The following is a 10,945-nucleotide window of genomic DNA, read 5'->3' as shown; positions in this document are numbered from 1 at the left end:
CCGCCCGTCTCGGCCTCCCAAAGTGCTGGGATTACAGGCTTGAGCCACCGCGCCCGGCCGACCCTGTCTTAAAAAAATAAATAAGTAAATAAAAATAAGGGCTGAGTGTGGTGGCTCACACTTGTAATCCTAGCACATTGGCAGGCCAAGGCATGAAGATTGCTTGAGGCCAGGGGTTTGAGACCAGCCTGGAAAATAGTGAGATTTTGTTTCTATTAAAATAAAAAAAAAATAGCCAAGTATGGTGGATTGCTTGGACCCAGGAGTTCAATGATGCAGTGAGCTATAATTGTGCCACTGCATTCCAGCCTGGGTGACAGAGCGAGATCTTGTCTCAAACAAACAAACAAACAAACAAAAAATAACTGTGTCCTTTTGCTGGTTTTAGTTTACATGGCTAATGATATGGGTACCTTTTCATGTAGCTCCTTGGCTATTTGAATTTCCTCTTTTGTGAAATTCCTATTGAAGTTTTTTGTCCATTTTTGCATCGTCTTCCCTTATTTTCTTATTGATTCATCAGGAGTTTTTCACTCTCTTAATTATATATTTTGATGAACAAAATTAAAATTATGTGATCAGATTTATCAATCCCTTTTGCCTAAAACTGCGCTATTGCTGAATTTTCCTGTGATTTGGTTTCCTTCCTGCAATCTCTGTGGCTGCCTCCTGATGGATGTACCTGCTCACTCCAGTAGGCAGAATGACCTTAAGAGGTCAGACCACAGGCTTCCAGGGATCCGCCTGGACCTCCGAACCTATAGCCTCAGTCCTCCTCATTTTCCCAGTCCCATGGAGCTGTTCACTCCTCAAAGCAACGGGAAAGTGCCTGGTGACTCATTCTTGCCGCGTGGACTGTGTGATCCGGTAGCGGCTGCATGCTGTCTCTGGCCTTTGTGCCTGGGAAGATGCTGCTGGTATGGCTGGGAACGTAATTCCCCTCCTTCACTTTTCTTCTCACCTCTTTCAGGCAGTGCCCACTCACACTTGAGTCTCTCTTGGTCCCCACTCCCATTCTGAACTTGGGTTAGGACCCCCTTGTTGGTCTTCCTGTGTTGCCTACTCTTTACCATTATCACTGCCCTGACCATAGTTCATGCCCAGTGTTAGTGTCTTAAAAAAAGAGTAAACATCTTAACACTCAGCACTGTGCTCCATGAGGACCAGGGCAGCCAACTAAACCAGCACAGTGAGCACCCAATAACTGCTTGTTGATCTGGACATGAACGCTGACTAAAAAGCATTGTCCAGGTCTTCAGCCTAGTGAGTTCTGTTGGCTGACTGCATTTTAGAGATGTCTGTTGGTTTCTTACTAAGGTGAGAACTTTCTCTTCTTACCGTTAATTCATATTAGGATTTCTTTCTGGCAAGTGGTGTTGAGAGTGGCTGAAGGGTGACTGAGAGAAACAAGACGCTTGGAAATCTGCTAGGAGAAGGAGAGGCCCTGGAAGCCAGCTGTGGATACTGGGTCAAAATCCATAGTCAAATCATCACAAGCAATCTCCGTCCTGTGTTCATTTTGGGGAGATTTGCAAAGCCTGGCCAAAGTGAAGAGTGAGCTCCTTGTGTGGTTTGGATGAATCTGAAGCAGCCCCCGTGTGGATTCTGTGCTATTCGTGCTGTTTATCTTTTAAAAATAGGGCAGTGGTTACACAGCTGAGGCCCTGAGCCTGCCCAGCTCCCTGCACGACCCTGTCCGCTACAAGCCTGATAGCACTTCCTTCCTGGCCTCGCGTGGCTTCCTGCACTGGCCTTATCGCCGCACAAAACTTGACACTGTACTGGAATGCGCTCAGGGTCCGTAAATGGAAATCTCTTGCTTTCTACATTTACAAACAACTGTCATCTATAAAATGCTTTCTTTATTTCCAGACTTACACTTTCTTTACACTAGTCGTAATGGGGTTCATATGAGATCATTTCCCTCTCTATCCCTCGTTTTCACCTGAAGTTTTAGTGTTTTGTTTTTTGAGTCCAGAGATTAAATAATACACATGGCATCTGTAGAAGCTGCAGTGTTTACAGCAGCTGTGGGGAATGGTTTTCTACATACAGTGAATTATACTTTATGCCATTTCCTTCATTTTATTACACGCCTGCCTTGAAGAAGCAGGGTAGGAAGAGGGCTGTGAATGATGTCATGTGAACAGACACACGTTTAGTACTGACATCTTTGGCATTCTTTGCAAATTTTAAGCATTTTAGTGATTAAGAAAGCTTTTTTGGGCTGGGCATGGTTGCTCACACCTGTAATCCCAGCACTTTGAGAGGTCGAGGTGGGTGGATCATTTGAGGTCCGGAGTTCTAGACCAGCCTGGCCAACATGGCAAAATCTTATCTCTACTAAAAAAATACAAAAATTAGCTGGGTGTAGTGGTGCATGCCCGTAATTCCAACTACTTGGGGAGGCTGAGGCAGGAGAATTGCTTGAACCCAGGAGACTGAGGTTACAGTGAGCCAAGATCGAACCACTGCACTCCAGCCTGGGTGACAGAGTGAGACTCTGTCTCAAAAAAAAAAAAAGAAAAGAAAAGTAAAGAAAACTTTTTTGTTTCTCATCATCTGAGATCTGCTGCTGCTATACTACTTTCTTTCTCTCATACAACTTCAAAGTGGATGTTAGGTAAACATCATGTTGAAAATTAACATATGGAGTGTCAAATTCATTTAAGAGAAGATGGGGCTCACAAAATATTTAAAGCTTATCTGTCTGAACTCTTTAATATTCATGAAGACAATGCAACAGGAAGAGTTTCGGGGAAATAGCGCATGCGCTGTTCTCTGCTTTGTAGTGTAGTACATAAAAGCCGTGTTGAAAATAATTTAAAATTTGGTATGGTCCTGATCTGGAAAATTCAAGGGGTTAATGAAAGGGAAAAGTAGCTTAAACGAGGTTTCTGGGAGTGTCTCGGCTTTCTGAATGCAGTTGCCTTTCATGAGCTCATGAACCTTCTTAAGATATTATGATCTTTTACCCAGGCTAGGGGAGTTTCCTCAGATATGATTAAAGAGTGGGCGGGCCATGTCCTCAGAAGTCAGAAGACTTAATATTGGAAACATGAACTCTCTTGGAGCCATTCCCAATTTTATTTCAGAGGAATTCCCCCTTGCAGAACCACTCCCACGATGGAAAGCAGGGATGAAGGAAGTCTTTTGAAATGTATTTATTTTTTAATCTGAAAGTTGAAGAGTTTCCCCTCCCCCCATCATGGAAACTACTAAATTAAGAGTCTGGGTAAACAGTTTGAAGTCTCCTTTTTAGGATGGATAAGGTAAAAAAGTAAAGAGTACTCAGAAATTCTCATTAAAGGTACACAACCACCCTGAGTTATTATATCCAAGGGAACGTTACCTCAGTCATGGGCAGAAGCCTCACGGGTGGCAAAAGATCAGGGCTTTTACTTAAAGAAGGAGGCAGCTTTCATTAAGCTACTAAGTGTGAATATGAACTCTGCTGTGACATATTAGGAAGAAGTAAAATATGACAGGAAAATTAGTGGGCTCAGGATTGAACTGTGAGGGAAGGCTTCTCTGTGGAGCTGTTTATTGAGGCTGGTGGAGAAGAAGTAGCCCACTGGGGTGGAGTGGAGGGAATGGCCGATATTCCAAGGTAGGAGGGAGCCTGACCGTGAACAGAAGGGACACAGGGCCAGAGCCTGGACAGTGCAGCCAGAGTGGGAATGAATGAGAGGGCAGTTCGAGAGATAGGCAATGACTAGATCACCTATGACCTCTCAGATCATGAGAGGTTTTGGATATTATTTTTACTGTGGTAAATACACATAGGACAAAATTTGCCATCTGAACTATTTTTCAGTGTACCGTTCAGTGGCATTAAGTACATTCACATTGTGTGCAAGCATCACCACCCTCCATCTCTAGAACTCTTTCATCTTCCCAAGCTGACTCTCTGTACCCATTAAACACCAGCTCCCATTTCCCTCTCTTTGCAGCCCATGGCAACCACAATTCTACTTTCTGTCTCTGAATTTGAGTACTCGAGGTGCCCCATGTAGGTAGGATTGTAAAGTATTTGTCTTTTTTGACTGGCTGATTTCACTCAGCACTATGTCCTCAGCATTCATCTATGTTGTAGAATGCATCAGAATTTCATTCCTTTTTAAGGTTGAATGATATCCCATTATATGCATATGCCATTTTTTTTAATCCATTCACCTATTGATGGACTTTTGGATTATTCCCATCTTTTGGTTATTATGAACAATGCTGTTACAAACACCGGTGTACAAATACCTGTTTGAGTTGCTGCTTTCAGTTCTTTTGGGTATACACTCAGAAATGGAATTTCCGGATCATATGGTAATTCTACATTTTATTTTTTATGAGTCGCCATGCTGTTTTCCACAGCGGCTGCACATTTTACACTCTCACCAGCAATGTACAAGGGTTCCAGTTGCATCACACCCTTGCCAGCACTTATGATTTTCTGATTTTGTTTTTTTGTAATAGCCATCCTAATGGGTGTGAAGAAGATTTTGAAATTATTGAGTTAGGAGCCATTGCATGATTTTAATGAGGGAATGACACAATCCCTTTTCTTTTTAAAAGGATCACTCTGGCTGATGGATGGAGAAGAGATCGAAGGGGAGAAGAAAGCAATGGGGCAGAATAATTTTGAGAAAATTTTGGTGTCCAGGAAAAGAATGATGATGGTATGACCTATGGTAGTAGTTCTGAAGAATAGAGGACACAGATTCAAAATATACTTTAGGGTGAGGCATGGTGGCACATGCCTATAATCCCAGTACTTTGGGAGGCCAAGGCAGTCGGATTACTTGAGGTCAAGAGTTTGAGACTGGCTTGGCCAACATGTTTGAAATGCTGTCTCTACTAAAAATACAAAAATTACCCAGACATGATGGCGTGCACCTGTAATCCCAGCTACGTGGGAGACTGAGGCAGGAGAATCGCTTGAACCTGGGAAGCGGGGGTTGCAATGAGCCAAGATCGCACCACTGCACTCCAGCAGCCTGATGGAGACTAGGGAGGCAGGCACCAAATTTGGCAATTAATGCCCATAAAATATTCAGTGAAAACATCAAGAGACAGAAAACTGGATTGGTAACATGGAGACTCAGGAAACCAACTCAGAAAGGTTAAGCAAGTAACTTAAGTTCACACAGCATAAAATGCAAGTGGCAGAGTCAAGAGGCAAACCCAGGACTGTCTGATTACGAAGTCTGGTCTCACCATTTTATGTCACTTCCTTCCAGTCAGAGCCCACCAGTCTCCAGGAATTTGGACCGCTGACTGCATTTATCCACTTTGGGAAATCTCTAGTAATAAAAGAGGGACACACTCAGTAATAAGTGTGAAGTTTAGAACACAAACCTTGCAAGAGCTTTCAAGAATAAATAAAATTCCAACATGGATAGCCTGGGAGGTCACTCTCCCCAGGTTCTGTGGAAATGGTGTTGGGGAGCATAGACGTTTGGTCCATGTACAGTACAGCCCCTTTCCACAATGTTGGAGATGAAGCTGGGTCTCGTGCCTGCATATTCCTATCGCTTCCCTGAGTCCTGTGGATGATGACTAGTGAGATAAATCGTGCAGGAAACATGTTTAGTGCGAAAAAAAATAAAACAACAACAAAAAACCCAACATATTTGGAATGTGATAGACAACAAGTGAACAGATAATCTCACTTAGAAATTGTCTTTAATAGAGTTAATAAATTCAGTTGCCTTTCACTGGGGAGCAATGAACAATTTTATCTCTCCTCAAAGACTCTGGAATCAAAGGTGGTGTTTAGACTCTTACCCAGGAGTGCTGGTCTCTCATCTGTGTCAGGTACTTGACACAGAGGTATTTTACAGAGGAGAGATGCTAAGTCACAAGAAGGATGAACAGGAAGAGAAGAGTGATTACGGGCTGGAGGTTAAGAACAGAGATTGTAAAGTTTTCACAATACGAGTGGGAACTCACTGACTAGCTGTATGCTTGGCTAATACTTCATCCTCTCCAACATTCAGCTTCATCATCTGTAAAAGGAATCCCGTAATGTCTATGTCTCAGGGATCCTGTGAGGGTGAGGTTAGGCATTGCACATGAAGGGCTTAGTTTAGCAAGTACTAGTTGTTTGCTAATCTTTATTACAATGGCAGTTGAGCATATGCTTTACCTATGGAGTACATTTTACCTCTGAGCACCCTAGAGAAAGGAGAGTTTGGCAGTTTAGCAAGGGGCGTCAGGGGATGTAGGAGGATGGCTACACAACGTACACTAAACTCACAATTAGGGAGTATAATCATGCTTTGTTCTGAAATGGCAAGTGTTTTGACAATGTGCCATTATATCCATTGCTGTTTTTTTTTGTTGTTGTTTTTGTTTGTTTGTTTGTTTTGTTTTTAAGATGGACTGTCTCTCTGTTGCCTAGCTTGGAGTGCAGTGGCACGATCTTGGGTCACTGCAACCTCCGCCTCCCAGGTTCAAGCAATTCTCCTGCCTCTGCCTCCTGAGTAGCTGGGATTACAGGTGCCAGCCACCATGCCCAGCTAATTTTTTGTATTTTTAGTAGAGACAGGGTTTCACCATGTTGGCCAGGCTGGTCTCGAACTCCTGACCTCAAGTGATCCTCCTGCCTTGGCCTTCCAAAGTGCTGGGATTATAAGCGTGACCCACCATGCCCAGCCATCATTCATTGCTGTTTTAAAGAATTAAATACATCACACGACTGGAACAAATTAGAAAAACACTCCAAATTTTTTTCTACATATATTACTAACATAATTAATGACTTCTGAAGCATCAGCTAATTATAGTTTTAAAGGCCTAGAATTCTTTGTAAGGATAGATGGCATTTTTTTCTGGAATCCTCCTTTTGGGTGGAGGAGAATAAGGCCAAAAAAGCACTGGATTGGCACTGGGTAGACCTTGGTTCGAATCCTAGCTCTTAGCTGTGTGTCCCCTAGAGAAGTGACCTAACCTCTCTGAACCTCCTTCTTCATTTGTATGACGAGGATGATACTATCTCTTTCGTGGGATTTTGCAAGGCACGTGAAATGCTTATTACACTGGGTTCATCTTAGGCTATCAATAAATGGTAACTGTTAGTAATTTATTAGTAGCTATCTTGAATCTTTTCCCCTTTTTCTCTTTTCTTCTCCTACTATACAGTATGCTTTTCTCAGATGAATGGATACACACACACAAAAACACTATTGAGCACAGGTCATCAAGTTCCCATGGAATCTTTCAGAAATCAGGGATGTCCTTACTTTTGACACAACTTCCTAAAAAAACTCTTTGACCAGTTATAACCTTCCTTGATAGAAGTTACAGTGGAAATGACTGATGAGTTTGTTTATATCCAGTACTTGTATGGTTCAGCCTTTTAACTGATTTGCTTTTTTTTTTTTTTTTTTTTGAGACGGGAGTCTTGCTCTGATGCCCAGGCTGAAGTGCAGTGGTGTGAACTCAGCTCACTGCAACCTCTGCCTCCTGCGTTCAAGCGATTCTTCTGCCTCAGTCCCGAGTAGCTGGGATTACAGGCACATGCCACCATGCCCTGCTAATTTTTGTGTTTTTAGTAGAGACGGGGTTTCACCACGTTGGCCAGGCTTGTCTTGAACTCCTGACCTTATGATCCGCCTGCCTCTGCCTCCCAAAGTGCTGGGATTACAGGCATGAGCCACGGCACCCGGCCCTGATTTGCTTTTGAAGAACTATCACAAAAATGCAGTTTCTTTCCCCCTGCTCCTCAGGGGCCACTCCACATTTTAATAAGATTTTTCCTGATTAAGAGCAAAGATGTTCTTTTGCTTAGCCAGTGACAGTTTGACGTTTCCTGACTCCTCCCTGTGGCCGCAGCACAGAGCCTGACTTCTTCCATGAAAGAGCTGTGGAGCTAGCAGGGCCTAGGTGCTGGTGGAGAGCCCTGTGACTGAACCAGTGGCTGGAGGGAGCAGGAAGTGGTCTGCGATGTAAATGACGGGTCTGAAGTCATCAAGCAATCATTGGGTGGTTAGAAATATGGACTGGGGCTTGTGGAAAGTTCTTACGGAAATATGCCAGAGGCGGTGGTTGTTTGCACAGAGGTGGGAGGTACACTGTGGCATGCACCGACTCACCCACAGGGAGGAAGAGTGTGACCTTGGATTGGAGAACACTGTTTAGGAAGAACTTTGAGGCTGCTTGGCCTTGAAGAGCAGTAGAAGGAACCAAGAAAACCAGCAGCAGGGAGCTCTTAGAGTGTAGACATCCAACAGGAAAAGCACCCAGGGTTACAATATCCAAGAAAGGCCAGAACCTTGGGTCAGGAGTCAGCATTAGAGAGTGCTGAGCGGTTGGGGATGGAGGAAAGCTCATGGTGCGGGTTAGCTGTGGAGTTTCTGGTGACTATTCAAGTGTCAGTTTCAGAGCCAGATGGAGAAATGTCATCCTCCAATTACAGGAAGACAGATGTTAACTTGGGGGATCAGGGAGACAGATGTACTCGAGGAATCGGGGGGTGAAGGAAATATTTAAAACAGTCTTCAGTTTCAGTTTTCGAAAACAAGGATCTGAAGCAAATTACATTTTATCAAATAATTATCTTTTGACAATTTAGGCTGCTCTCTGGAGCAGGTTGTATAAATACAGAGTTTCAGATATACAGAATACTACTTACACCAAAAAAGCTGCAAAGCAACTAAAATGTTTAAAAAACAATATTAAAATTTCTCACATTTTAACTTGAGCTAACACCTCCTAACTAAAATGCTTTTCAACTGCTTTTCTTTCTTTTTTTTTTTTTTTTTGAGACAGAGTCTCGCTCTGTGGCCCAGGCTGGAGTGCAGTGGTCGCATCTCAGCTCACTGCAAGCTCCGCCTCCCGGGTTTATGCCATTCTCTTGCCTCAGCCTCCCGAGTAGCTGGGACTACAGGTGCCCGCCACCTCGCCCGGCTAGTTTTTTGTATTTTTTTTGGTAGAGATGGGGTTTCACCGTGTTAGCCAGGATGGTCTCGATCTCCTGACCTCGTGATCCGCCCGTCTTGGCCTCCCAAAGTGCTGGGATTATAGGCTTCAGCCACCGCGCCCGGCTCAACTGCTTTTCTTCAATGCTTTCCTTTATGTTTTTGGAGCAAGGTCTCTCTATGGCTGAGGCTGGAGTTCAGCGGCATGATCATGGCTCACTGCAGCCTTGACCTCCCAGGCTCGAGTGATCCTCCCGCCTCAGCCTCCTAAGTACCTTGAACTACAGGCATGTGCCACCATGCCTGGCCACCATGCTCTGGCCTGTCTTGGATATTGTAGAATCGAGATCTTGCCATGTCTCCTGGACTCAAATGATCCCCCAACCTCAGCCTTCCAAAGTGCTGAGTTTAAAGAGATGAGCCGCCACGCCCAGCTGCTTTTTAACTGTTTTCAATCGGCTTCTTGAGTTTTGTTTCCACTGTTTTAAAACTAATTTCAGCCATCCTGTTTATTGTTTTAAGATTTATTTTAGCTTTTATTCTAAAATAAATTCTAAAATGTACTTATTGGAGTTTGTAGTGCCTGTTAATTTTGGTGCATCTGATGAATGTTAGCTTTCCCATGTGCTGTTAGTAACCAACCCTTCTTGTAGCCTGTGACACAGCTTATGGAGACAGCCATGGAACTGCCTTGGATAACACAGAGTCAAATTCTAAGAGACTCAGTTTATTCTTTGGTAGAAATCTTAACTTTTGGGGGAACACGTTAAAACTTAAAAATTGTATCTATTTTACATATTAAACATTAAAAATTAGGTCATGTAAAGTAGCTCATACCTGTAATCCCAGCACTTTGGGAGGCCGAGGTGGGAGGATCTCTTGAGCCCAGGAGTTCAAGACCAGCCTCGGCAATAAAGCGAGACTTTGTATCTAAACAAACAAACAAACAAACAAACAAACAAATGAAAAAGACTAGCAGGGCACCGTGGCTCATGACTGCAGTTGCAACTACTCAGGAGGCCGAGGGGAAAGGATTGCTTGAGCCCAGGAGGTAGAGGCTGCAGTGAGCCATGATCACACCACTGCACTCCAGCCTGGGCAACGGAGTGAGAGCCTGTTTAAAAAAAAAAATTAAAAATTAACATCATGGTAATTATGTTACATTTAATATAATATAAAATTTATTTTAACACTAACCATTATTTTCTGGTTCTCTTGGTTTCAAGTCCAATTTTCTGTCACTAAAGAACCAAATAAGAACCCACTGGTTCTTAGATTTTTAGATTTCCTGAACTGGAATTTAAAAAAATAACATGCTGTGGCTGGTGGCATGGCTCATACCTGTAATCTCAGCACTTTGGGAGGCCAAAGTAGGAGTGCTTGAGACCAGGAGTTTGAGACCAGCCTGGGCAACATAGCAAGACCTCGTCTCTACAAATTAATAGAAAAATTAGCTGGACATGGTGACGTGTGCATGTGGTCCCAGCTACTCAGGAGGCTGAGATGAAAGGATTGCTTGAGCCTACGAAGTCGAGGCGGCAGTGAGCCGAGATCCTACCACTGTACTCCAGCCTGGATGACAAGGCAAGACCCTGTCTCAAAAAAACCCAAAAACTCCAAAAGACAAGCAAAACAGCCCCAAACAAACAAACAACAACAACAAAAACACACTTAAGGGGTGGGTATTATGCATATGCAGAAACAGGGTGGCCAACTTTTAATTTTGTCAACTAAGAGCATTTTTCTCCGAAAGCTCAATTTATTATTAGCAACAATGGATCAAAGAAATGGCATGATAATACAAAACTATGTGAGAACATTTAGCTGTATGGAATGAGGTAGGTCTATACCTACTGATAAAGATCTCCAGGATGAATTAAGTTTTAAAAAAAGGCAAGGTGCAGAACAATGGATTGGGTGGATCCATCCACTGTGCTCCAAAGGGTGGATTGGGAGAGAGGGAGACTTACTCTTCATTGAATTCCCTTTTACACCTTTTGAAGTTTGTATTGTGTGTTCAAAAATAAATA

The sequence above is a fragment of the Rhinopithecus bieti genome, unplaced genomic scaffold, assembly GCF_001698545.2.
Source record: "Rhinopithecus bieti isolate Rb0 unplaced genomic scaffold, ASM169854v2 scaffold_20069, whole genome shotgun sequence".
In the NCBI taxonomy this organism is placed as follows: Eukaryota; Metazoa; Chordata; class Mammalia; order Primates; family Cercopithecidae; genus Rhinopithecus; species Rhinopithecus bieti.
Note: the sequence above shows the minus strand (reverse complement) of the source record.